The sequence below is a fragment of the Canis lupus genome, chromosome 22 (genome assembly GCF_003254725.2).
Source record: "Canis lupus dingo isolate Sandy chromosome 22, ASM325472v2, whole genome shotgun sequence".
Classification (NCBI taxonomy): domain Eukaryota; kingdom Metazoa; phylum Chordata; class Mammalia; order Carnivora; family Canidae; genus Canis; species Canis lupus.
In genome coordinates, this window is record NC_064264.1 from 4,026,563 (window position 1) to 4,054,543 (window position 27,981).

General features: G+C 37.3%; 2 pseudogenes; one reads left to right on the top strand and one right to left on the bottom strand.

Moving 5' to 3' along the window:
• The first annotated feature begins 15,282 nt into the window (after positions 1–15,282).
• LOC118351886 (proteinase-activated receptor 2-like) lies at positions 15,283–20,115 on the top strand (annotated as a pseudogene).
• A 603-nt stretch (positions 20,116–20,718) lies between these two features.
• Positions 20,719–20,923, bottom strand: LOC118352008 (U2 spliceosomal RNA; annotated as a pseudogene).
• Positions 20,924–27,981: the final 7,058 nt, after the last annotated feature.

Consider the following 27,981-nt stretch of genomic DNA (forward strand, 5'->3'; position numbering starts at 1 on the left):
TAAAACTTTGTTTTAAAATTCTTAGCCTTTGTCTGTTTGTAAACAGCTTAGCACACTTTCTAAAGCATGTACACTTTATAAATGATGATAATTTTTATAAAGGGTAAATAGAATCAACTATTCTTTTCCCTCTCCCACATTTCCAAGCCATGTAGTTAAGTGTGTATCATATTACTCATTCTGTCCCATAGGCTATGAACAGAAATGATGCATTTACTTCCAAGTTAAGACAATTAGAGCAAATATTCCCCCTTCATCCTCTTCTTCCCCTCTGTAGTGACCTCAGAGGCTCCATTTAACAGAGCTACAAGATGGCATGGCCTCCATTAACTTTGGTCTCCAAAGGGCCATGTGCAGCAGATCCTCTGCCCACCAACCAGCAACAAGTAATGAGTGAGAAATAAACTTTTGTTGTGACACACCACTGAGATTTCAAAGTTGGTTAATCATAGCTCAACCTATCCTTAAACAGAAGATCCTTATAAAAGGATCTTTTATAAATTTAATGCAATTGGGATCAATCTGTAAATAGCATAAACGTATATAAATAAAAACTAATCTTTTCTTTCAGTGACTATTCTTATTTTGCCCTGGAATTCTATTCTAATGTCCTGGAAAACAATGTAAAGGGACTAAATTAAGAAGTTTTTTTTGTTTTGTTTTGTTTTTGTTTTTGTTTTTGTTTTCTTTCTTTCTTTCTTTCTTTTTTTTTTTTTTTTTTTTAATTAAGAAGTCTTAAGCTTAGCCCACCCTTTTCAGGTTAGCTCAGTCTCACGTGATAACTCGATTCAAAGTTCAAATTCCCAATCATAGCCATTCCTCCTCTCTCAGTAGAGTTTACATCTCTCCTTTCCCTCCTGAGCTCTATGAACGGGTTCAGGATGAACCTTACTTACCCTCATGCGTTTACAAAGAATAACCTCGAAGGCAGGGCTTTCCTCCCTGCTCTCCAAGTCCCCATGGTGGTGTGGTGGGTTGGCTCTGGTCAATGTGCCGGCATCCATCAGGATGTTCCTACTCCAGCTTGGAACTCTGGGCAATCTATTGGCTCCTGATGCTGAAGTTGGCAGTGACTGGAGCTCTGCCTCCATTATGAAGTCCCTGTGCTCAGAGCCTGGCAAACATTTTTTGTTAAAGGACAGAGAGGGAATATTTTAGGCTTTGCAGGCCACATACCGTTTCTGTTGTTTATTTTTCTTCTTTTTTTTAACTTCTTGTGGTGGTTGTAGTAGTGATGGTGGTTGGTATCCTTCTTGCCGCTTCTCTTTTCTTTGCCTTCTCTTCCTTCCTCTTCATTTTTATTCTCTTCTTTTTGAAATTATAAACACCATCCTTAGTTCAGGGCCATAAAACTGAAGATTGCCAGGATTTGACTCATTGGCTACAATTTGCCAACCTCTAACCTACAACCTTTTCATTCTGACCTTGGTCCTCTTCTAGTTCCCTATGCCAATTTTAACAACTCCTGGGATCCTGGCATGCCCTATGATGTCTGTGGAAGGTTGTGGACTATTTTGAGTCCATATGCTGAGAAAACTTCCTTTTCCCAGAGTGGGTTTTTTTTTTTTTTTTTTTTTTTAAGTTTCTTCTGTACCATGCTGATCCCAGAAACAGAGCAAGGGTTGGCTGGCATGCTCTTTCATTCCCTCTCAACCTGCTGGGACTCTACTGGAGTGTGATGGCCTAAGGCTCAAGAAATACGGGGTGCAGGTCTGTTTTCAGGGACCCAGTCAGCAGCCTTCCCATCCTGTGAAACTTCTTTAAATTATTCTTCGTTTCCCCTCAGCAAATAGCTTTCTACCTTTTTCTGTTTGGTGGATCACATCCTCTGATCTTCTAAACTGTGGCTTATGAAGGAAAACTCTTTCACCGTGCTGCAGTAGTCTTGAATTTTACTATATAAAAGGGATATTTTGTAACTTAGAAAATGCCTCTTTCTCAGCTAAAGCAGACCAGTTTTTAATATATATTCCAACACATTCCTGAAATAAACATCATAAACTCCCACATTTCATAATTAAGTACTTCGTAATTTATCTGCTACTCCTACAAGTCTTTTTAAACAGAGGTACGTATGCATGTATTTCAAGCTACGAGACATCTAAACTGCTCAGCCATGGAGCATGAATTTTCCATACTTTGCAGAAAGCACTTAGCTTCAAGGGTAATGTAAAGCAAAGTATTCAAAACTTGTATATTATAATCATCTGTTTAAATATTTTAAGTGATCATTTATTCATAAGGCCTCATTTTTTCCTTCCCAAGATACTTGGCATCATGCAGCAGCAATTAAAAGACACTCATAATCATAATCACAGCAATTATTATGTTTTCTGGCAGCTCTGTGCCACCCTTCCGTAGCAAGCCTCCAGAGATCTAGTCCTGCCTCTGGAATAGAGAACTGTCCTTACCAGAGGTTTCAGCCTCTGCTTCTGCCTGGGTCGCCCGTAAGAACGTCAGCAGTGACTCAGCAGCACCCTGCGAGCCGCTGTCAGTGACTCAGTGTCACATAGCAAAAGAGAAGGCTGCTACAATACTTGGCCTTTCTCTTCCTCTTGTGCGAGTTCTTTCTGTGATAGCTGTAGGGTGAAATACAGCAGATTTAAAATTCCAAAAACATTCTGCTTTAGATGCCCTGCAATATGGTTCAGGCTTTGATTACAGAAAGGAGTGGAATGTATAAGATGGTTTTGTGACTTTAGAAAGACATAATTTTTAAAAAGATTAGTTTCATCCAGCAAGGCCCAAACTGCTTACCTATGCTTGTGTTCCATCTCCCACCCCCGACCCCCTCCTCCTCCTGTATGGGTGTTTAGGAGGGGGAAGGAGCGTCTAGTCCAGTATCACACATCATATGCCTCCTTCTTCCAGGGATCCCTGGAGAATATGAAATGGGGTACCACTGGTCCAGGCTGTTGAAGAACTGACCTGGCCTGGATTTCAGCATTAGAACTACCACTTCTGAGAAACTTCCTCCTACCAGTGTTCAAGTGTTTGCATCTATGCCCATAAATATCCAGTTATCTGCTCGTCACCCTTACTATATGTGAACTCCTTAAAGGCAGAAATTATGTCAAGCATTGAAAGACTGGTTGTAGAAAGGAGAGCTTGGGAGAGTGGAGGAATGAATGAATGAATATATGAAATTAGCTTGGTAAGATTATTTGTAGTTTTCAGAGGCTCATTTATCACTTTTTCTGAGAGGAGAGTATGGTACTCCCCATTCAGTAAATTTACTCAGATTAGTGCATCAAATCCAATCAAATGCCTGGGTTATTATGACTGAAACAATGCTGGGATCATCACCAGGAAGGGTAAATACTAATGAGATCTTTCATATGATTGCTTTCAGCTGACTGTTGAAAGGGATTAAACCACCAGAGATAATGGCTCATGCTACACATATGTTCTTTCTAAGAGGTGAAGACAAATAATAAGGATTTTGTTCCTAGTACAACTTTTTTATTGGTAGGTGAGCCCCCTCCATACAGTCTGTGGTATAAGATCACTGGATGTCCACAGCTAAATTTAATGTATTACCTTTTCTTTCCAGTCAACTAAGTGAGTTTCGGAGCATGTATCAAAGCATTGTGTGAAGTGCCAGAGGTGAAGGGGAAGGAATACAAAAGCAAAAAACTGGCATATAAAAAGGTGGTATGAAGTCATAATTAGTGCAAAGACCTGGAGCCAGGTGGCCTGGGCTTGAACTCTGTCACTCTTACTCTCTAATTCTGTGACCTTGGACAGGTTATGTAGCATCACTGATCCTCAATTGCCTCACCCATGAAATTAGTACCCATTTCTTAGTGTTACTGAGAAGAAAAATGACATGGGAAAAACACTTGGTTCAGTATATGACACAGAAAGTTCTCCAAAGTGGTAGTGATTGTTGTTTTGTTATTATTGCTGTTTTTATTATTATTATTATTATTATTATTATTGTTATTGTTATTGTTATTATAAGATTTTATTTATTTATGTGAGAGAGAGAATGAATGGTGGGGAGGCTCAGAGGGAGAAGCAGACTCCCTACCAAGCGGGAAGCTGACATGGGGCTCTTTCCCAGGATCTGAGATCATGACCTGAGCTAAAGGCAGATGCTTAACCACTTAACTGATTGAGCCACCCAGGAGCTCCTATTTTCATTATTATTAAGATAGAGTCCTTGACATGTAGGAGACATGGTTTGGCTGAGAATGATAAGTACTGTGTATTGATTTACTGACTTTCACAAAATAGTCCACAACAAATTGTAATATAGTCTACCAAATACAGAGTGACCTTAAATATTCATAATAACGTATGGATTTAAAGAAGTTTTGATCATTCGCAATGTTCTCTTTATGTTTATTAAATCATACTGTTGCATTATGTGGGTAGCCATTGGATATTTCTTTAACAGGCTACATGTAAATTTAATAACAATGATAATAAATTCTTATTAGAGTTTCTCATAGAATTAATTAATCCTCTGTTAACACGCTTACTGAGGTCAAAAACAGTTTCTTGCACAGATGTAATTATAAATCCTCAGACCTATAAGAACAGATTCAATCTCAAAACAGTTCCATTAGGCCTGCAAGAACCCTACAAAAGTGATGTAATCCCAAGGACTACACAGTGGTTCAGTTCTAATGGAGATGATTGAGGATTTTCTTGCCAAATGAAGTAGTGCTCCAAAGAATGAAGCCTACTCACAATATATTGAAGTCTTCTAAATGCCAATCATCAAGCTAAGAGGTGAAGATGAATTACATGTAGAGCCTTTCTCAATAGCTAAAGCCTTCACACCATAGTGAGCCTGGAATAAAAGAAACCAGAGCAAGTAGGTTTCATCTAATCAGGCCCTTTGTCTTTGAGAGGCCTGAAAGCCTACAGTAATGAGTTGTCAAGAGAAGATGGTTGCAGCACTTAAGTTCCTTTAACATTTATGGGGGAAGAAAGTAAGCCAGACTATTACATCTCAAAGATCTGCTTCTCAATTTCATGTTATTAAAACCTCGCTAGAGCATATATAAAAGATGTGCAAGAGAGTAAGCAAAGCCCCAGGACAAACATGATATCTTTCTAGACCATCCATTTTTCCAGAAGCTTAGTGGGAAAGCATTATCTTTATATTTAATCAGACACAGATATCTCATGAATTCTTATAATAAATCAGGAAATCTAAAAATATATGTGCCTCTCTGGGGCTGCACCTTAGATCCTAGGAATATCGTGTTTACTTTCCTCTCCTGAAACTTTGATGGGAAGTTTGAATATCCAGTATGATAAAATATCCGCACTAGCCAGACACAAACAAAAGTTCCATGATTTTATGTTCTGATTTTGTATTCATTTATTTTATCTCACCAATACTTAGGCATACAGAAAAGTAAACTCTAGCTATAATAAATATGGGATTCACTTTGCCCCCTTCTCCAACCCAGGTTCCATACACAGGTTCCCTTTATAGCAAAAAGGATTTTGTCCTTCGGTTTTGCTTTCCCTTGAGGATGTAGAGCTTCACAAAAATCACATACAACAGCTGGTGATACTCCTAAGATCCCTACAAGGCAATTGCAGATGGTGATGATAACCACCCACACACTGTCAGTCTGCTCAGACACTAATCTCAAGGGAAAAAATCTGTATCAGTGAAATGAGGACATTTTCATGCCAGCAAAGAGCAGCTGTTAAAAGGTACTGTGATGATCCCACCCATTCACCCAGGCTCTGAATTGAGTACTGTAGTCAGACAGGCCCCGGGATTAATTGCTAGACCACAGAAGCCACTCTGACTTTTCCAAAAGCGATTAATGACTTTGCAAGTCAGAGAGCTATAGTGGTCTGGGTGTTCGGGTTTCAGGTAGAGGATACTGTATGGATCATGAACTTATAGAAGAGCCAGATAGTCATCCTTATATCTCTGTACTTCTGTGGTTCCTGGCATAGGGGTCAGGGGACTGCAAATAAATGTCTGAGAAGTAAATAACTAACTAAATAAATAGATTTTAGAAGGTTTTTAGGTCAAGGGACATTAAGGCCAGGAAAAACTTAATATGATTAGTTTGTCACACTATCTTGGTTAGAATTCCATCTCCACTAATTAACTGTCGAATCTTGGGTGAGTTATTTAACTTTTCCAAGCTTCCAATTCCTCATGCATAAAATAATATACACATAGGGTCATTATAAGAACTAAATTATATAAAATAGCAAAGGCACAATGATTAACTGAATGATTGTCACAAGTAGACCCTGAATAATTTAACCTTCCTTAACAGGTAGCCAGAAAAGTTCAGAGCTTCTTCTGACACTTTCTGTTACAGAGCTCTGAGTGGAAAGTGAGGTATAAAAATAGAACTTTTATCTGGAAAATGACGAGAAATGAACTTAATTGAAAAAGAGTACTGAGGGGAGGAGCAAGACGGCGGAAGAGTAGGGTCTCCAAATCACCTGTCTCCACCAAACTACCTAGAAAACCTTCAAATCATCCTGAAAATCTATGAATTCGGCCTGAGATTTAAAGAGAGAACACCTGGAATGCAACAGTGAGAAGAGTTCGCGCTTCTATCAAGGTAGGAAGACGGGGAAAAAGAAGTAAAGAAACAAAGGCCTCCAAGGGGGAGGGGCCCCGCGAGGAGCCGGGCTGAGGCCGGGGCGAGTGTCCCCAGGACAGGAGAGCCCCGTCCCGGAGGAGCAGGAGCTGCACCGACCTTCCCGGGTGGAAAGGGGCTCGTAGGGAGTTGGAGCAGGACCCAGGAGGGCGGGGATGCCCTCGGGCTCCCGGGGACAGTAACAGCAACTGCGCGCCCAGGAGAGTGCGCCGAGCTCCCTAAGGGCTGCAGCGCGCACGGCGGGACCCGGCGGGACCCGGAGCAGCTGAAGGGGCTCGGGCGGCGGCTCCGCGGAGGGGGCTGCGCGGCCCCGGGAGCAGCTCGGCCGGGCTCGGGCAGAGGAAGAGGCTCCGTGCGGAGGGGGCTGCGCGGTTCCAGGAGCAGCTCGGAGGGGCTCGGGCGGCAGCTCCGCGGAGGGGGCTGCGCGGCCCGGGAGCGCGAATCCAACAGCGCAGGCTCCGGAGCACAGGGCGCCGGGACACAGCCCAGGATCCCGCCTCCCCCGGGACAGGCAGAGGCCGGGAGGGCCCAGGACAGCAAGGACGCTCCTGCCCCAGCTGAGCAGATCAGCGGCCCCGCCCCGGAGCCTCCAGGCCCTGCAGACGGAGAGCTCTGGAGTTACTGCGGGGGCTGAATCCAGGTTTCCAGAGCTGCCCCGCCACTGGGGCTGTTCCTCCTGCGGCCTCACGGGGTAAACAACCCCTACTGAGCCCTGCACCAGGCAGGGGCACAGCAGCTCCCCCAACTGCTAACACCTGAAAATCAGCACAACAGGCCCCTCCCCCAGAACACCAGCTAGACTGACAACTTCCAGGAGAAGCCAAGGGACTTAAAGAACACAGAATCAGAAGATACTCCCCGGTGGTTCTTTTTTTGTTTGTTTGTTTTTGTTTTTGTTTTTGTTTTTTTGTTTTGCTTTTTGATTTGTTTCCTTCCCCCACCCCCTTTTTTTCTCCTTTCTTTTTCTTTCTCTTTTTCTTCTTTTTTTTTTTTTCGTTTTTTTTTTCTTTTTCTTCCCTTTTTTTTTCTCTTTCTCTTTTCTTTCCTTCTTTCTCTCCTCTCTTTTTCTCTTTTTCCCAATACAACTTGCTTTTGGCCACTCTGCACTGAGCAAAATGACTAGAAGGAAAACCTCACCTCAAAAGAAAGAATCAGAAACAGTCCTCTCTCCCACAGAGTTACAAAATCTGGATTACAATTCAATGTCAGAAAGCCAATTCAGAAGCACTATTATACACCTACTGGTGGCTCTAGAAAAAAGTATAAAGGACTCAAGAGACTTCATGACTGCAGAATTTAGAGCTAATCAGGCAGAAATTAAAAACCAATTGAATGAGATGCAATCCAAACTAGAAGTCCTAACGACGAGGGTTAACGAGGTGGAAGAACGAGTGAGTGACCTAGAAGACAAGTTGACAGCAAAGAGGGAAACTGAGGAAAAAAGAGACAAACAATTAAAAGACCATGAAGATAGATTAAGGGAAATAAACGACAGCCTGAGGAAGAAAAACCTACGTTTAATTGGGGTTCCCGAGGGCGCCGAAAGGGACAGAGGGCCAGAATATGTATTTGAACAAATTCTAGCTGAAAACTTTCCTAATCTGGGAAGGGAAACAGGCATTCAGATCCAGGAAATAGAGAGATCCCCCCCTAAAATCAATAAAAACCGTTCAACACCTCGACATTTAATTGTGAAGCTTGCAAATTCCAAAGATAAAGAGAAGATCCTTAAAGCAGCAAGAGACAAGAAATCCCTGACTTTTATGGGGAGGAGTATTAGGGTAACAGCAGACCTCTCCACAGAGACCTGGCAGGCCAGAAAGGGCTGGCAGGATATATTCAGGGTCCTAAATGAGAAGAACATGCAACCAAGAATACTTTATCCAGCAAGGCTCTCATTCAAAATGGAAGGAGAGATAAAGAGCTTCCAAGACAGGCAGCAACTAAAAGAATATGTGACCTCCAAACCAGCTCTGCAAGAAATTTTAAGGGGGCCTCTTAAAATTCCCCTTTAAGAAGAAGTTCAGTGGAACAGTCCACAAAAACAAAGACTGAATAGATATCATGATGACACTAAACTCATATCTCTCAATAGTAACTCTGAATGTGAACGGGCTTAATGACCCCATCAAAAGGCGCAGGGTTTCAGACTGGATAAAAAAGCAGGACCCATCTATTTGCTGTCTACAAGAGACTCATTTTAGACAGAAGGACACCTACAGCCTGAAAATAAAAGGTTGGAGAACCATTTACCATTCGAATGGTCCTCAAAAGAAAGCAGGGGTAGCCATCCTTATATCAGATAAACTAAAATTTACCCCAAAGACTGTAGTGAGAGATGAAGAGGGACACTATATCATACTTAAAGGATCTATTCAACAAGAGGACTTAACAATCCTCAATATATATGCTCCAAATGTGGGAGCTGCCAAATATATAAATCAATTATTAACCAAAGTGAAGAAATACTTAGATAATAATACACTTATACTTGGTGACTTCAATCTAGCTCTTTCTATACTCGATAGGTCTTCTAAGCAAAACATCTCCAAAGAAACGAGAGCTTTAAATGATACACTGGACCAGATGGATTTCACAGATATCTACAGAACTTTACATCCAAACTCAACTGAATACACATTCTTCTCAAGCGCACATGGAACTTTCTCCAGAATAGACCACATATTGGGTCACAAATCGGGTCTGAACCGATACCAAAAGATTGGGATTGTCCCCTGCATATTCTCGGACCATAATGCCTTGAAATTAGAACTAAATCACAACAAGAAGTTTGGAAGGACCTCAAACACATGGAGGTTAAGGACCATCCTGCTAAAAGATAAAAGGGTCAACCAGGAAATTAAGGAAGAATTAAAAAGATTCATGGAAACTAATGAGGATGAAGATACAACCGTTCAAAATCTTTGGGATGCAGCAAAAGCAGTCCTAAGGGGGAAATACATCGCAATACAAGCATCCATTCAAAAACTGGAAAGAACTCAAATACAAAAGCTAACCTTACACATAAAGGAGCTAGAGAAAAAACAGCAAATAGATCCTACACCCAAGAGAAGAAGGGAGCTAATAAAGATTCGAGCAGAACTCAACGAAATCGAGACCAGAAGAACTGTGGAACAGATCAACAGAACCAGGAGTTGGTTCTTTGAAAGAATTAATAAGATAGATAAACCATTAGCCAGCCTTATTAAAAAGAAGAGAGAGAAGACTCAAATTAATAAAATCATGAATGAGAAAGGAGAGATCACTACAAACACCAAGGAAATACAAACCATTTAAAAAACTTATTATGAGCAGCTATACGCCAATAAATTAGGCAATCTAGAAGAAATGGACGCATTCCTGGAAAGCCAGAAACTACCAAAACTGGAACAGGAAGAAATAGAAAACCTGAACAGGCCAATAACCAGGGAGGAAATTGAAGCAGTCATCAAAAACCTCCCAAGACACAAGAGTCCAGGGCCAGATGGCTTCCCAGGAGAATTTTATCAAACGTTTAAAGAAGAAATCATACCTATTCTCCTAAAGCTGTTTGGAAAGATAGAAAGAGATGGAGTACTTCCAAATTCGTTCTATGAAGCCAGCATCACCTTAATTCCAAAGCCAGACAAAGACCCCGCCAAAAAGGAGAATTACAGACCAATATCCCTGATGAACATGGATGCAAAAATTCTCAACAAGATACTGGCCAATAGGATCCAACAGTACATTAAGAAAATTATTCACCATGACCAAGTAGGATTTATCCCTGGGACACAAGGCTGGTTCAACACCCGTAAAACAATCAATGTGATTCATCATATCAGCAAGAGAAAAACCAAGAACCATATGATCCTCTCATTGGATGCAGAGAAAGCATTTGACAAAATACAGCATCCATTCCTGATCAAAACTCTTCAGAGTGTAGGGATAGAGGGAACATTCCTCGACATCTTAAAAGCCATCTATGAAAAGCCCACAGCAAATATCATTCTCAATGGGGAAGCACTAGGAGCCTTTCCCCTAAGATCAGGAACAAGACAGGGATGTCCACTCTCACCACTGCTATTCAACATAGTACTGGAAGTCCTAGCCTCAGCAATCAGACAACAAAAAGACATTAAAGGCATTCAAATTGGCAAAGAAGAAGTCAAACTCTCCCTCTTCGCCGATGACATGATACTCTACATAGAAAACCCAAAAGTCTCCACCCCAAGATTGCTAGAACTCATACAGCAATTCGGTAGCGTGGCAGGATACAAAATCAATGCCCAGAAGTCAGTGGCATTTCTATACACTAACAATGAGACTGAAGAAAGAGAAATTAAGGAGTCAATCCCATTTACAATTGCACCCAAAAGCATAAGATACCTAGGAATAAACCTCACCAAAGATGTAAAGGATCTATACCCTCAAAACTATAGAACACTTCTGAAAGAAATTGAGGAAGACACAAAGAGATGGAAAAATATTCCATGCTCATGGATTGGCAGAATTAATATTGTGAAAATGTCAATGTTACCCAGGGCAATATACACGTTTAATGCAATCCCTATCAAAATACCATGGACTTTCTTCAGAGAGTTAGAACAAATTATTTTAAGATTTGTGTGGAATCAGAAAAGACCCCGAATAGCCAGGGGAATTTTAAAAAAGAAAACCATATCTGGGGGCATCACAATGCCAGATTTCAGGTTGTACTACAAAGCTGTGGTCATCAAGACAGTGTGGTACTGGCACAAAAACAGACACATAGATCAGTGGAACAGAATGGAGAATCCAGAAGTGGACCCTGAACTTTATGGGCAACTAATATTCGATAAAGGAGGAAAGACTATCCATTGGAAGAAAGACAGTCTCTTCAATAGATGGTGCTGGGAAAATTGGACATCCACATGCAGAAGAATGAAACTAGACCACTCTCTTTCACCATACACAAAGATAAACTCAAAATGGATGAAAGATCTAAATGTGAGACAAGATTCCATCAAAATCCTAGAGAAGAACACAGGCAACACCCTTTTTGAACTCGGCCATAGTAACTTCTTGCAAGATACATCCACGAAGGCAAAAGAAACAAAAGCAGAAATGAACTATTGGGACTTCATCAAGATAAGAAGCTTTTGCACAGCAAAGGATACAGTCAACAAAACTCAAAGACAACCTACAGAATGGGAGAAGATATTTGCAAATGACATATCAGATAAAGGGCTAGTTTCCAAGATCTATAAAGAACTTATTAAACTCAACACCAAAGAAACAAACAATCCAATCATGAAATGGGCAAAAGACATGAACAGAAATCTCACAGAAGAAGACATAGACATGGCCAACATGCACATGAGAAAATGCTCTGCATCACTTGCCATCAGGGAAATACAAATCAAAACCACAATGAGATACCACCTCACACCAGTGAGAATGGGAAAAATTAACAAGGCAGGAAACAACAAATGTTGGAGAGGATGTGGAGAAAAGGGAACCCTCTTACACTGTTGGTGGGAATGTGAACTGGTGCAGCCACTCTGGAAAACCGTGTGGAGGTTCCTCAAACAGTTAAAAATATACCTGCCCTACGACCCAGCAATTGCACTGTTGGGGATTTACCCCAAAGATACAAATGCAATGAAACGCCGGGACACCTGCACCCCGATGTTTCTAGCAGCAATGGCCACGATAGCCAAACTGTGGAAGGAGCCTCGGTGTCCAACGAAAGATGAATGGATAAAGAAGATGTGGTTTATGTATACAATGGAATATTACTCAGCTATTAGAAATGACAAATACCCACCATTTGCTTCAACGTGGATGGAACTGGAGGGTATTATGCTGAGTGAAGTAAGTCAGTCGGAGAAGGACAAACATTATATGTTCTCATTCATTTGGGGAATATAAATAATAGTGAAAGGGAAAATAAGGGAAGGGAGAAGAAATGCGTGGGAAATATCAGAAAGGGAGACAGAACATAAAGACTGCTAACTCTGGGAAACAAACTAGGGGTGGTAGAAGGGGAGGAGGGCGGGGGGTGGGAGTGAATGGGTGTCGGGCACTGGGTGTTATTCTGTATGTTAGTAAATTGAACACCAATAAAAAAAAAATCTTAAAAAAAAAAAAAAAAAAAAAAAAAAAAAAAGAAAAAGAGTACTGCTTGGAGCCAGAGATGTTCATTCATTCATTTTGCTTGATTTTGCTGTTTAGTGGCTTTGTGATGTTGAGTGGTCATTTAAACTCTGATAGTCCAAAAAATAAATTAATTAATTAAAAATAAATTAAAAATAAATTTAAAAAATAAACTCCGATAGTCCCAGTTATACCAGCCACAAAATAGAACTTTTTAAAATTTATAAATTAATTAAAATTCATACATTTTAATATTTTTTGCTCATCCCATAATACAGGTCTATTTTGAGGTTTTGTGTAAGATATAATGATTTATAAATAGTGACATACTATATAGATATGAGGCACTATTATGAATCAATTTTTTGAGTTGGTAAGTATAGAATACTGGACTATAAATATACCTGAATAGCAGGCAAAGGGGCTCATAGTAAGATTTCTCTTACTATGGGAAAGAGAAAAATCATGCTTTCAAGGCCAAGTTATAGGTCAGATTTCCTGACTTTAGATCTAATAGGCTCACAGGTCTCAGCTTGCATGTGTGGAAAACTAAATTGAGAAGAACTAAGAAGATGTTGTTGGGTCCAATTTTAAAAAGTACCAGTGTAGTTCAATGCTGGCTGCTAAGGATCCAGGAGGTAGGTGTGTCAACATGTGTGCTGTGAATTTTCTATCTTAACATAATATGTCCTTTATGCCCAAAATATTGCGGACAACCCACTTCTTGAAACTCTCTGTTCTGTAAACTCTAACTTGTTTTGTTTGCGAGTGGCTTTGAATGTTCTTTCTCTGCTTCTAACATATCTTGCTTCCTCCCACCATTTTTGTTTTCATCCGTTTCTAACTAAACTCATTTCCTCAGGGACCTCTTTCATTCCTATGGGAATTCTCACGTGAAATCCAAAATTTAGATTTATTGCCCTAATATCTATACATATCTTTTATGCCATCATGACCTCAACCTAATATGGCTAAAAATTTATACATCATCATTCTCCTATCCCTCTTATCCTCCTTAATTCCTCATTCTTAATGTTCCATTTATCTTAGGATGTGCAATGCTTTATATGCAGAGCTATAAAATTTAAATTCATTCTATTATACTGAGGGAAATAGTCTCTCAGTCAATTCAGAGATTTTCCTGTTTCCCTGGGGTTTCACAGAGCTATGGTATCTTGAAAAGTGGACACCATGTCTTTGCTATTATAGGTTCATGCTGGCATCTTCTGAGACTTCCAGAACCCCAATCTCTGGGCCTTCAGTAATCAGTCTATATGCTTAGCTTCTGAGCAAGCCCTCATTTCATTGGCTGGGACACCTTGGGATATTGTGGTTGTTATGGATAGCAACTCCTTAAATGAGGAGTAAATGCTAACGGGAAAAAGTCAATACAAGCGGAAATATATTAATTCATATTATAAAAAAATAAAAATGTTTTCTGCTTTCATTTCCAAACACAATGGAGTAATGAGGACTGATTTACCCTCCTACCCCAAACATACAATGGCCAAAAATATTTTTTAAACTTTTCATATTAGACACCAGGCAGTAAAGGAGACTGAAAAATAAGATTTCCTGGGAGACAGAAAACAAATATGGTGAGCACTATAACAACTCCGGATTAATTCCTGGAGAGAATTTTCAGGAGGCAGAATCATGCATAGTTTGGTGGTCTCCATGAGGTAAGAAACATGGAGCTGGGCATCTTAGGAACAGACATCCAGAACTAACAGGGCAGAGTAGCAGAGGAGAGAACTCCAAAGAGAGAGCTCCACAGATCTGCAGAGAGTCCATTTCAAGTATTTGTTAGAGAATTTACATGTATGTGAGGGAACTACCTAAAGCCAGAAAAAAACAAATACTCAATGCAATTGATTAGAACTCATAGAGGACTGGCAATATTTCCTGTTCTAGCCAATCAGAATGGAAAGCTTCATTATTCAGAGGACATTGAGTATAGTATTCAAAAGGCAGTTGCCTCAGTGAGGAAAAATTAACCCCAGATGAAACAATGCTCTGATATTACTTAACAAAATCTAAAAGAAACAGCTTAAATAATTGAACTTTTTCAAGTAACTTAATCACATCCTAGAATAAAGCTCAGAACATTTATAGGAATACTAGAATATCCAGAACCCAATAGGATAAAATTATACTATCTGACATCAAATTAAAAATGTCCAGTTATGCAGAGAAGCAGGAAAATACAACCCATAATGAGGACAAAAAAAATAATATGAACAGACCCAAAAATAACACAGCTGACAGAATTTGTAGTGGAGGAAAAACACAATTATAACTTAACTGGATATGTCCAAGAAACTAGAGGAAAGATTAAACATGTTAAGTAGTAACATAAAAGATATAAAAGAAACCCAAAGAGGGGCACCTGGGTGGCACATTCAGTTAAGCATTTGATTCTTGGTTTCAGCTCAGGTCATGATCTCATGGGTCAGTGCTCAGCTGGGAGTCTGCTGGAAGATTCTCTCCCTCTGCCCCTCCTCCTCTCTGTCTCTCAAATAAATAAATTTTAAGAAAGAGAGAGACCCAAAGTGAATATCTAATGATGAAAAATGGACCAGATAAAATTAATGGCATATTAGATATTGAAGAAGAAAAGATTTGTGAACTTGAAGACCAAGCAACAGACATTATACAAAAAGCAGAGGGTAAAAATGACTCCATAAAAAAATAGAGTAGCACTGAGTTTTGGGGCAGTTTAAAACTGCCAAATATACATGTAATTATAATCACCAAAGGGTAAGTGCAGGAAAAAACTGAGAAAAGTAATTTTGAAGAAACAACGCTCAAAATTTTTCTAATTCGGTGATAACTAAAACCCACAGATCTTAGAAACTCAACATACTTTCAGCATGAAAAACATCAAGAAAGCTACACTGTGACTCATCATCAAATTGATTAAAATCATCAATAAAGGGAAAAATGTCTTAAAAGTGACCAAAGAAAAAAGACAAATTACATTCAGAGAACAAAAGGTAAGAATGATCAAATATTTATGGTTGGAAACAATGCAAGCCAGAAAAAAATAGCATTTTTAATGTACTGAAAACAAAATCAAAATCTGTATCTAGTGAAAATATCTTTCAAAAATGAAGATGAAATGAAGACTTTTTCTTATATACAAAATATGAAAGAATTTATCACCAGGAGACTTGTAGTAAAAGATATGTTTTTAAAAATCAAGTATTTCAGGAAGAAAACCATGACACCAGGTAAAATTTTGGTTTTAGAAGAAGGAATAATAACCACCACAGAGGATATTTATATGGAATATAATATAAATATCCTAATGATTGTCTTCTTTATTATTGAAAACTTTGTCAAAGATAAGTGACTACTGAATGTAAATCATAACATTTTGTTGGGCTTATGCCATATGTAGTAGGCACTAATAAGAACTTTATAATATGAAAAGACTAGGTTTTCATTTATTAAAGCACAATAATGATATTGTCTTGAATAAAAAGTAAATAAAAATTGGTTATTAGTTTCCTAGGGCTGTTATAACACGTAACACAAAGTGAGCAGCTTAAAACAGTAGCAATTTAGTGCCTTACAATTCTAGAGACTAGATGTTCAAAATCAAGGTGTAGACAGGGCCATATTCCCCCTGAGATCTGTAGAGGAATCTTTCTTGCCTCTTTGCCTCTGATGCTTTGTCAGCAATATTCGGCATTCCTTGGTTTGGAGCTGTATAACTTCATTCTCTGCTTTCATCATATGGTATTGTCCCTGTGTGTGTGTCTTCATGTGGTTTTTCTTTTTTTTTTTTTATGTGGTTTTTCTTTTTAAGAGTGTGAGCACACAAGTCAAGGGGGAGGGGCAGAGGGAAAGGGAGAAGGAAAATCTTAAATAGGCTCCATGCTCAGTGCAGAGCCCAACATGGAGCTTGATCTCATGACACTGAGATCATGACCTGAGCCAAAACAAAGAGTTGGACACTTAACCAACTGAGCCACACAGGCACCCCAGCATTTTTCTATAACGATATAGGTCAAATTGGATTAGGTGTTCACATACTGAAGTATGACCTCATTCTAACTAATTATACTTACAATGACAATATATGCTAATATGATCACATTCTGAGGTACTAGAAGTTAGGAGTTCAACATATCTTTTTCAGAGAGACAAAATTCAACCCATAACAGCTGTTACGCCTTAAATATAATTCTGTGACAGAGTTTCTAAAGATGCTTGTAAATGTACATAGGCATTTTGTGGTGTTAATAGGCAATTGCACAACGGGAGCAGAATTATTTATAGAACTGTTGGTTTTTCTTTCCAGCACCCTAGAGTAACAGGATTTAATAGCAACACTAACAATTAGTTCTTCTCTGGGTTTCAAGATCCTCTGTGAATAATTTTTGACAAATCACTCTCCAAAAAACATCAGCTTTACAAAAGCTGTATCCTACATAGAAATTCTCCACTCTGAGAGACAATAGACCATTGATGTGTCAACTTCAAAGCTAATGATAATCTAGTAATAAACTACCATCTTTAAATATTAATTTTTATTCTGGGGAAATATAAGGAGTTTCAAGATCTAGATACTTCACATATTACTTTTCAGATAAACAGGCTCCTTATTCATAATTCACATTAGTAAAGGACACAATCACCAAATGTGTGGTAAGTCATTTCACAGAATGCTGATTGGCCAACTCCCTAGTTAAGAAATATAGCACATATTTTTCAAATAGAGTTTAAATAACAACTTCTCTGATAAAGACTCCTTTTTAATTCAAACCTCACTAAGAAAGGAGACATGAAAATTACCAGCTCATGAGACAGAAAAGTAAGAATGATAAAACAAGGAAAAAAGTGAGGCTTACATTCAGAAAACTTTCATTTCATGGAAATTGAACTACTAAGAGGACATTTTAAAGAGAATGAGATAAGGGTAAAATCACAACAGTCAAGTGACAATGAATGGACAGAAAACATTTGGAATCTAATAAAACCAAGTTTGAATGCTGGCCAAAACATTACTAATTAGTGGAAAAATAAGAAAATTACACATAAAGTATTCAATAAATTTTAAAAGTTATTATAACAATTATAGTCATAATTATGCAAATAACAAATACTGATTAATCAGTAAAAATCATTTGCCTAATTATGTTACATAAATACATGTTAAATGGACAAATAATTTAAAAATACTAAGTTTTAATATAATTATTGTTATTATAGTGAAGACAGAGAAGTCTTTGGCTTGCCAAATATTAGGAGATATATCAGGTTCTGGTCCTCTGGTGACATAAGAGTTTCCTGAATGTACTTCCTCCCATGGACACACTAAATCTACAGCTATGCATAGGGCAATTGCCTCTGAAATTAATCCAGAAACTAGCTAAGTAACTACTATACATCAAGTGAATGAGAAAATATCCTTGTCAAAATGGGTAGGTCAGTCTGAGAGACAGTCTTGCCTCAAATCCACTCATGCCGCAGTGACCTATAATCAGGTAGGAACTCACAGTTCCTGGCTTTTCTCTGAGGACTGAAGGGTTTGGACCCAACATCTAGCACCCCAACTTTTAAGACTTTCAAACCTGAATGATGAGCACCCAAAAAACCTAGCTTTGAAAGCCAGTGGGACACACATTCATGAGGCCCATAAGACCACAGCAAACAAAGGAGGAGCTCTTAACAAGTTTGAAAGTACTGGCTGTAGCTACTAGCCACCAACATTTCCTAAGGCTCAGTACACAGGGAGGAGACACAAATGTCCATCTCAAAATCTTTCCTCAAAAGAGGGCTATTTGCATACTTTAAAAGCTCTGGACAAAGGTTAGGCTTCTAATTTAGCTTATGTCTAAGGGCTCACTTCAATCCTTCCTAGAGACGAGTGGGTGCCATTTCGTTCTTCCTTTAACCCATTTAACTCACTAGGTGTCCTCTTGGAAGAAGCTCATGAATTTGTCTGGTGCCCTGGCATTTGCTGGCTGCCACCTAGGAGATGTGCCCTTTGATCGACTGAATCTTGTGGTGATTAAAGCTTGCATTTGTGAGTCCTACAGAACCAAAGAAAATAAAGAACAGTTCTTAACCACACAATCGCTAAGAGCTAGGTACAGAGGAAACCGACAAAAATGACCATCTCCAGTCTTGCCCTGAAAGAGGCCTATCTGCATACTTTAAAGATACTGCCAGAGAGTTTGGCTACTAATCACCCTACATCAAGGTGATAAATGACAGTCTCTCTTTTGGACACTGATAGGTCTTGGTATACTTCAAATACTGGGGGGCCAGTAAAAACAAGAAGGTAATTAAATCAGCACAAAGGTGTAAGAGATAACAAAAAACTTAGACTGGCTGAAAGACAAGTTTCATCACCAATACAAGACCATTTATCAAGACTGCTAGAGGTGGCTGTTTTATCTAAGACATAGAAACCAATGCAGAGAGTCAAGGAAATTGAAGAAATGGGAATGTGTTCCAAATAAAAGAATAAGATAAAATTACAGAAACAGATCTTAATGAAACAGAGATAAGTGATTTACCCGAATAATTATTCAAAGGAACAAACATGCTCAATTAAGTCAGGAGAACAATGCATAATAAAAGCAAGAATTTCAACAAAGAAATGTAAAGTATTAAAAGATACCAAAAAGAAATCATGGAACTGAAGAATATGATAACTGCACTGAAAAATTCAATAGAGGGGTTCAATAACCAACTAGATCAACTGGAAGAAAGAATTAACAAACGCAAAGGCAGGGAAGTAGAATTAATCTAGTCAGAGAAGAAAAAAGACAACAGAAAGAAAAAGAGGGGCCTCTGCCTCCTGCAATCACATCATCCAAGGAAACAAAAGAAACTCTAAAGGAAGAAGTGTCCTTGCTAATATTGACAGCTCATCTCAAATCACTGGGAAAGGAGTTATAGTGAAACCAGACTTTTCTGTGGATGAGTTTTCTGCCTCTGTCCTCACTGGAAAACTGACTACTTCTTTCTTTCAATTTTCTACACAATTGTATTTGTGATTGGTTTGCTAAGTAATGACATTGCTCTGTGGGTCTTTCTTTCCCAAACAAAGGGGCAGCACCCTGCAGTGGTTTACATGGCCAATCTAGCCTTAGCAGACCTCCTTTCTGGGATCTGGTTCCCTCTGAAGATTGCCTATAACATACATGGCAACAATTGGGTTTATGAGGAAGCTCTTTGCAAAGTACTCATTGGTTTTTTCTATGGCAACATGAACTATTCCATTCTCCTTATGACTTGCCTCAGGGTGCAGAGGTATTGAGTCACCACAAACCCCGTAGTGCACTTGAGGAAGAAGGCAAAGACTGCCTTTGAAAGGCACTTAGGAAAGAAGAGGCAGAGAGCCACCAAACTCATTGTCATTTTCCTGCCATGTATTTGATCTGCTTAACTCCTTGTGACCTTCTACTTGTGGTACATTATTTCCTAATTAGGAATTGGAGCCAGAGTCACATCTATATCCAGTACATTGTAGCCCTCTGCCTCTCCACCCTCAACAGTTGCAGTGACCCCTTTGTCTGTTATCTTGTTTCACAGAACTTCAGGGATCATGCAAAGAATGCTCTCCTTTGTTGAAGTGTTCATACTGTAAGGTAGATGCAAATACCTTTCACATCAAAGAAATTCTCCAGGAAATCCAGCTCTTATTCCAGTTCAATCAGTGTTAAAACCTTTTTCTGGGTAGCCTGGGTGGCTCAGCGGTTTAGCGCTGCCTTCAGCCGGGGCGTGACCCTGGAGGCCTGGGATGGAGTCCCAGGTCAGGCTCCCTGCATGGAGCCTGCTTCTCCCTCTGCCTGTGTCTCTGTCTCTCTCTCTGCATCTCTCTGTGTCTCTCATGAATAAATAAATAAAATCTTAAAAAAAAAACCACCTCTTTCTGAGCTTTTCAGCCCCTCAGTTGGTTGTTTTAAGGGGGATTTGTAGCCTGCTTAATGTTACAGGTATATTTCTGTTGTTTCCTAACCAACTGGGTCTCACTACATACCAAGTATATGCAGTACTTCTCAGGATTGCTGGAAGCTTCCCTGTTTGCATGACAAAAGTCCCCCAAAGTAACATAGACATCAGTTTTAGAATTCCTCTACTGAGATGCTCCTGGAAATGAAACAGAAGCAAAATTTTCAGAAGGCAGTGAAAACTGATAAGAACAGATACTACACTTGATCTTAGCCAAAAGGCCGAGAAGCGATTATTAGTCATAAAAGAGAATGAAATATTGCCATTTGTGAAAACATGGATGGACCTAGAGGATATTAAGTGAAATAGGTCAGATAGGGAAAAACAAATATCATTTGATTTCACTTACATGTGGAATCTCAAAAACAAAACAAACAACAAAAAATAGAAATGGACTTATACTGGTGGTTGCCAAAGGGGAAAGCTTTGGGGGTAAGCCAAATAAGTGAAAGGGATTAGAAGGTACAAACTTCTAGTTATAAAATAAAGAAGATAAAGGAATGAAAAGTACAACATAGGCAATATAGTCAATAATAAAATAATAATTTTGTATGGTGGCAGATATACTTATTGTGGTCAGCATTTCATAAGGTATATAATTGTTAAATCACTATGTCTGAAGCTAATACAATATTATATGTGAATTGTACTTCAAATAAAAAAATGATTGCAAACTTAAAAAAAAAGAAGGCAGTGAAAAAAACAGAAGATCAGTGACTTGTAAAAACTAGTGGCATGAAGACACAGTTCTTAGCTGAAATTACATTTATTTTATATCTGGGCTCAATTACAGCCATGTTAGAGCTTCGGTGTCTCAGAGATGATCAAACCAATTGGCTGACTGTACAAATGAGGAAAGTAAAGAGGTAAAGAAGCTATCCAGACTCAGGGTAGCTTCCATTGCAACTAATTGCAGCCAGTTAGGATTGGACCATGGAATTAGAATGTTCTATGAGATTCTCCTACCACCTCCTTGTGGATCTTGTTTAAAAATGCAGATTTGTCAGACTCAAGACTGAGAGAACTCAGGGTCTGAGTCAGGCAACTGTATTTTAACAAGCCTCTGCTGCATATGCTCATGCATACCAAGGTTCCAGAATCACCAGTCTGGGTGCTGCTTCCACCTGATAAGATGCCAAGGGAGAAGCAAACTATTTTGTGTCTTTTTTATGTACAGCTTGAAATGAGATCTGTTTGTAGTCTCATTAGGACTTGCAATTATTTATCAGTCCTTTGAGCTTCTATATATGTCTTATCACTACAAGGAAAATACAATGAAGATTTTAAATGCAGAAATAAAAATTTTGTGTAACTTTATACCGACTCAATCTTCAGGGAGTCTGAGTTATAGATAGTTTCAAAGTAAGAATGGCATTTACCACTTAGTACTTTTCAAAATTATACTTAGATTATTTATTGTCAGTTTCCTTCACTTGTTACAAATATGAAATTGTAATGCCTTTACTGGATTTGAACAACATCTGTTTGAAAAAGAATGCTAAGGAGATGTGATTTACAATATATTAAGGGGGTATTTACTCTAAACTGAATTTTTTTAACTGTTGTATTTCTGATTTTTTTGAAATAATTTCATTTCAATGATTGATTTGTAAATAACACATGACCCCCTCCTTTTTTGTTACAACTTATTTTTGAGTTGTGGGGTTTTTTTGAGGGAGGATGTAGAAGGAAAGCCCCAGCATCACTCCTAGAAAAAGAAATGATGTGATGCTCATAGCATATTTTGTAGATAAATAGGGCCATGCTATAATATTGCCTGATGATACTGTTATCACTTAACATTACAGATTTTTTTTTCCATTCTATCTATAGGTTGACTTCAATTTTTAATAGACACAGACTATACTTTGGGGGTATATTCTGATGTAGTCATTTCCCTAGTAATGTCTCCTGAAGTCTCTCTCTCTCTCTCTCTCTTTTTTGTTATTAAAATAGTGCTGCATTGGAAAAGAGAAGAAGAAAAGTAAGAAAGAAGAAAAAAAGAAAGAAAGAAAGAAAGAAAGAAAGAAAGAAGAGAGAGAGAGAGAGAGAGAAAGAAAGAAAGAAAGAAAGAAAGAAAGAAAGAAAGAAAGAAAAAGAAAGAAAGAAAGAAAGAAAGAAAGAAAGAAAGAAAAAGAAAAAGAAGAAAGAAGAGAGAGAAAAAAAGGAAAGAAAGAAGAGAGAATGAGAAGAAAGAAAATAAAGATAGCTGGAAAGACTATGACACATAATCAAGTGGTTCAATATTCTCATTACAGTTCTCCTAAAAGGGAAGAGAAAAAGGAGCAGAAAGCTTCCTCAAGAAAACAATGGTTAAAAATTCCCATAACTTAGGGAAATAAACAGATATCCAGATTCATGAATATTAAAGAATTCCAAATGAGAAAAATATATAGGGACTCACATCAAGATACCCTGTGATTGAACTGTCAAAAATTAAAGACAAGGAGAGAATCTTAAAAGCAGCAAGAGAAAATCAATTTATTAAGTACAAGGGAATCCCCAAAAAACTATCAGCAGATTCTTCAGCAGTAACTTTGTAAGCAAGAAGAGAGTGGCATGATATACTTAGAGTGCTAAAAGAAAATAAAACTGCCTTCCAAAGCATTTTCAGCAAAGTTGTTCTTCAGAATTAGAGACATAAACAATTTTCCAGACTTTGTGGTAACCACAAAGCAAAAACTTATTGTAGATACATACAAGATAAAGGAATATAAGCATATTGCTATACTAAATCATTTTATCACATGGAAGAGACAAAGAAGAAATAAATAAATAAATTATAAAACAGCCATAAAACAATGAACAAAATGGCAATAATAAATCTAGATGTATAATCACTTTAAATGTAAATGGACTAAATTCTTCAATCATAATACAGAAAGTGCCTGAATGGATTTTTAAAAAGAAAAAAAAAGACCCAAATATCTGCTTCCTACGGAGGCTTACTTCAGATAAGGACACACAGACTGAATCAAGGGGTTAGAAAAACAAATTTCACACAAAATAGATACCAGAAGGAAGCATAGATAGCCATACTTATTTAAGACAAAATAGACTTTAAGCTGAAGACTCTAACAAGAAATAAAGGTATATATATAAAGATAAAGGGGTTTATCCAACAAGAAAAGTATTTATGCACCTAACATAAGAGTACCTAAATATTAACAGAACTGAAGGAAGCAATAAAGAGTAATGTGATAATAAAATATCCTATTTCAATTTGGATAGATCATTTAGGCATAAAATCAGTTAAGGAAATATTTGACTTAAAGGACACATTAGACCAAAGAGACTTAACAGACACTTATAGAACATTCCACTCAATAGCAGCAAAATATACAGTATATACATATCCTTCCCAAGGACAGCAGGGACTTTTTCCAAAATAGATCACATGTTAGGCCACAAAACAAGTCTTAATACATTAAGAACATTAACATTATGTAAAGATTCTATTATGACCATAATGGTGTAAAACTAGAAATCAATTACAAGAGAAAAACTAGAAAATTCATAATTATGTGGAGATCAAACATGTTATTGAACAACCAATGGGTCAAAGAAGAAATTAAAAGAGAAATTGAGAAAAAAATCATTAGACCAATAAAAATAGAAATACAACATACCAAATCTTATGAAATGCAGCAAAAGCAATTCTAAAAGGGAAGTTGATAGAATAAATGCTTATATTAGGAAAAAAGAAAGATCTCAAACAATTTAACTTTACCCCTCAAGGAAGGAAAAGAACCCAAAATTAGTAGAAAGAAGGATATAATGAAGATCCAGTGGAAATAAATGAAGTAGAGAAAAAACAGAAAGAAGAAAGAAAGAAAAGAAAAGAAAGAAAGAAAGAAAGAAAGAAAGAAAGAAAGAAAGAAAGAAAGAAAGAAAGAAAAGAAAAAAAATCAATGAAAGGATTTTTTAAAAGACAAAGTAGACATACCCTAGCTAGACTTAGAAAGCAAAAAAGGATTCAAATAAAATTAGAAATGAAAGAGGACACATTCAACTGATATTGACACATGTAAAGATTATAAGAGAGTACTATGAACAATCATATGCCAACAAATTGGACAACCTAGAAGAAACTGATAAATTCTGAAACATAAAATCTACCAATACTGAATCGTGAAGAAAAAGAAACCTGACCATATGCATCACTAGTAAAGAGACTGAAACAATAAATAAAAATCTCCAAAATATATGTGATGAGCAGTAAGTGTTGGATGAAAGTGTTGAAACACTATATTATACACCTGAAACTAATATCACACTGTTTGTTAACTGGAATTCAAATAAAAACTTCAGAAAAAGAAAGGTAAAAAGACAAAACAAAACAAAACACCTCCATCAAATAAATTCTAGAACCAGACAGCTCACCAGTGAATTCTACCAAACATTCAAGGAAGAGTTAATACCAACCTTTCTTAAACTCTTCCAAAAATTGGAAGTGTTAGTGGGGGGAACATTTATTTCCAAATTCATTGGAAAGGTTGGCATTCCTCTGATACCAAAATCAGACAAGGGCACTACAAGAAAAGAAAATTATAGACTGAAACCCACAATGAACATAAACCAAAGTCCTTCACAAAATATTAGCAAGCCAAATTAAACAATATGTTAAAAAGGATCATATGCAATGATCATATGGGATTTTTTCCAGGAATGCAAATATGGTTCAACATCTGCAAATCAATATGATATATCACATTAACAAAATGAAGAATAAAAACTACGATCTCGATAGATGTAGAAAAATCATTTGACAGAAATCAACATCCATTCATGATATACCCTCAGCAAACTGGGTATCTAGAAGCTCTCTCGGGGCTTGGATAGTGAAAGAAGAGGAATCGAACATGAGATTTCCCATAGTCCTGTCACAGTAGAAGTGAGCCTGACAACAAAGTAAACATGGAGAAAAGAAGAACCAAGAAATACAGAAAAGCTCTTGATGACTGTATATTAAGCACCGTGAAGACTGTGTAATGCTCATCAGTGCTTGATGAATCCCAGATTTTCATGTGGTTATATTGGAGCCATATGCCACTTCTAATCAATAAACATAAGTGATATATTTGTTTTACATGCCAAAGTATTTCAGAGCACATATGGATTATTCACAGTCTCTCTCTTCACTGGTCATAGTAACACAAAAAAATGACATAATAAAATGGTGGCATCACGATGATCAGCAACAATGTGAAACAATCTACTGATCTGCATTAGATGACATAAGAAATACTAAGGCTTAAAATTCTGGAGTCAGATTAAAAAAAAAACAACACTTGATCTCAGAAAGTAGTCATCTATATATTACCAAAAAAAGGAGGGGGGGTAATCTGAGCAGATTCACTCAAACATGACCAAGATGAAGAGGAATAAAATGAAATAAAATGAAAACTTCAAATTCTAGAGGTCCTAAGAGAGATAATAAATATATCACGCAAAATTCAAAGTACTCCTACTAGAAAAAAAATTACCCCAAATTGGAAATTAATTTTTCATAAATGGAGGAACAGAACTACTTAGTATGGATAGTCATTAAAGCAAGAGCTTAATTATGAGACTACTGTCAATAAAATGAAAGTTCAAAAGTGAGATGATAAAATAAGAAAATAAAGGTGGCTTCTAAATGTGGTGAAGTGAAATTAAAACAAATTAGAGACAGAAATGGTGTTGAAAATGGAATTACTTGCATAAAGAAAAGTCTTGCAATAGTAGGATAGAAAGTGAATGCAGTTTCTTTTTTAAAGGCAAAGGTTACTATAACAACAACAACAAAAGATCCAAATCGGTATAGAAAATAGATAAAATATCTAATATAAAGATAATGGTGCTGAAATAGAGATTAATAAATGTAACGTAATATAAATTTAAATTAAATAAGAAAAAATTCTCCCCCCAAAAGAATTTTTAAAAGGGAAAAAGATTCTCTGATTTTTTGAAAAATATTTTATTTATTTATTTGACACACAGAGAGAGCACACACCAGAGAGCACAAGCAGAGAAAACAGCAAAGGGAGAGGGAGAAGCAGACTCCCCAGTGAGCAGGGAGCCTGACAGGGGGATCATGACCTGAGCCCAATGCAGATGGTTAACCATCTGAGTCACCCAGGTGCCTCAAAATTCCCTAACTAAAAAAAAAAAAACCAAAACACTTTGACTCTTGTACATAAACACATCGTATTCAATGAAAATATGGTAACAGAGCACTTAGTGCCAGACATAAACTGGATAAGCTATTGAACTTAAGGAAAACAGAAATTATTATAATTATTTTTATAATTATTCTGGTACCCAGACATAGAAGAAAAATATCAAGGAAAAAATAGTAGACTAATTTCATATTCCTATAAAGTATTATTCAATGCCAGAAGACAGTATGAAGTGCATATAAATTCTGAAGGAACAAAAGTATGACATAAGAATATTACATACAGCAAAATGTCCATCAAATACAGTGGACACTAGTTGATATTCTCAAACATGACAGAGCCTGAGTTTTTCTTAAAAAAGAAAATTACTTCACCTTGGAATTTAGCCACTTGAGAACTAAATAAAAATAAAAAATAATTTAAAAATATGCTAAATTTAAGAGATGCTAAAAAGAGTGGTTATAAGCATTGATGAGTTTAAAGATTGAATTGATTTATAGAATAGAGGAATTGTTAACATTGTTTTTAAATTTATCTTTGTATTTTGCTTCATTATTTGAATTCATTAGAATGAGCATATGTGATTTTACCAAACAGCATTTTTTTGCTTAAAAAGAGACTAAATTGGAAAATTATTAGCAATTGTTAAGACCATGACAATATATCAACATTTATTTTTTTAGTTCAGTACTATATATTAATTTTTAAAATATTGTTATTACAAAGAATCCTGAGTGCATGCAGTTATGAAGAGAAGTTGGGATAATCTGTAAAAGTGACACAGAATTAATAAAAAGCATGAAAATTAATGATTTTTTCAGAGAATGGGGAGCAGTCTCAATAAACTGGAATTCAGTTCTGGTGAGATATATCTACAATGTAGAAGATGAAAATACACCTGATAACCTAACTTGAAGCTACATTATAGACTCTATTAACACTTCTCAGTAGAAAGTGGGAAAGTTTTGAAACCAAAGAGAAACAAAGTCATAAGAGATGTAAAGGCAGCATAATCTCTAAGACACTAATTTTAGGAATGCATGGTAATCACATATTCAGTGAGCTCCTTGGCTATGCTGATAAAAATCAGAGAATATTTGCAAAAAATGTTCACCTTCTATTTTAGATAG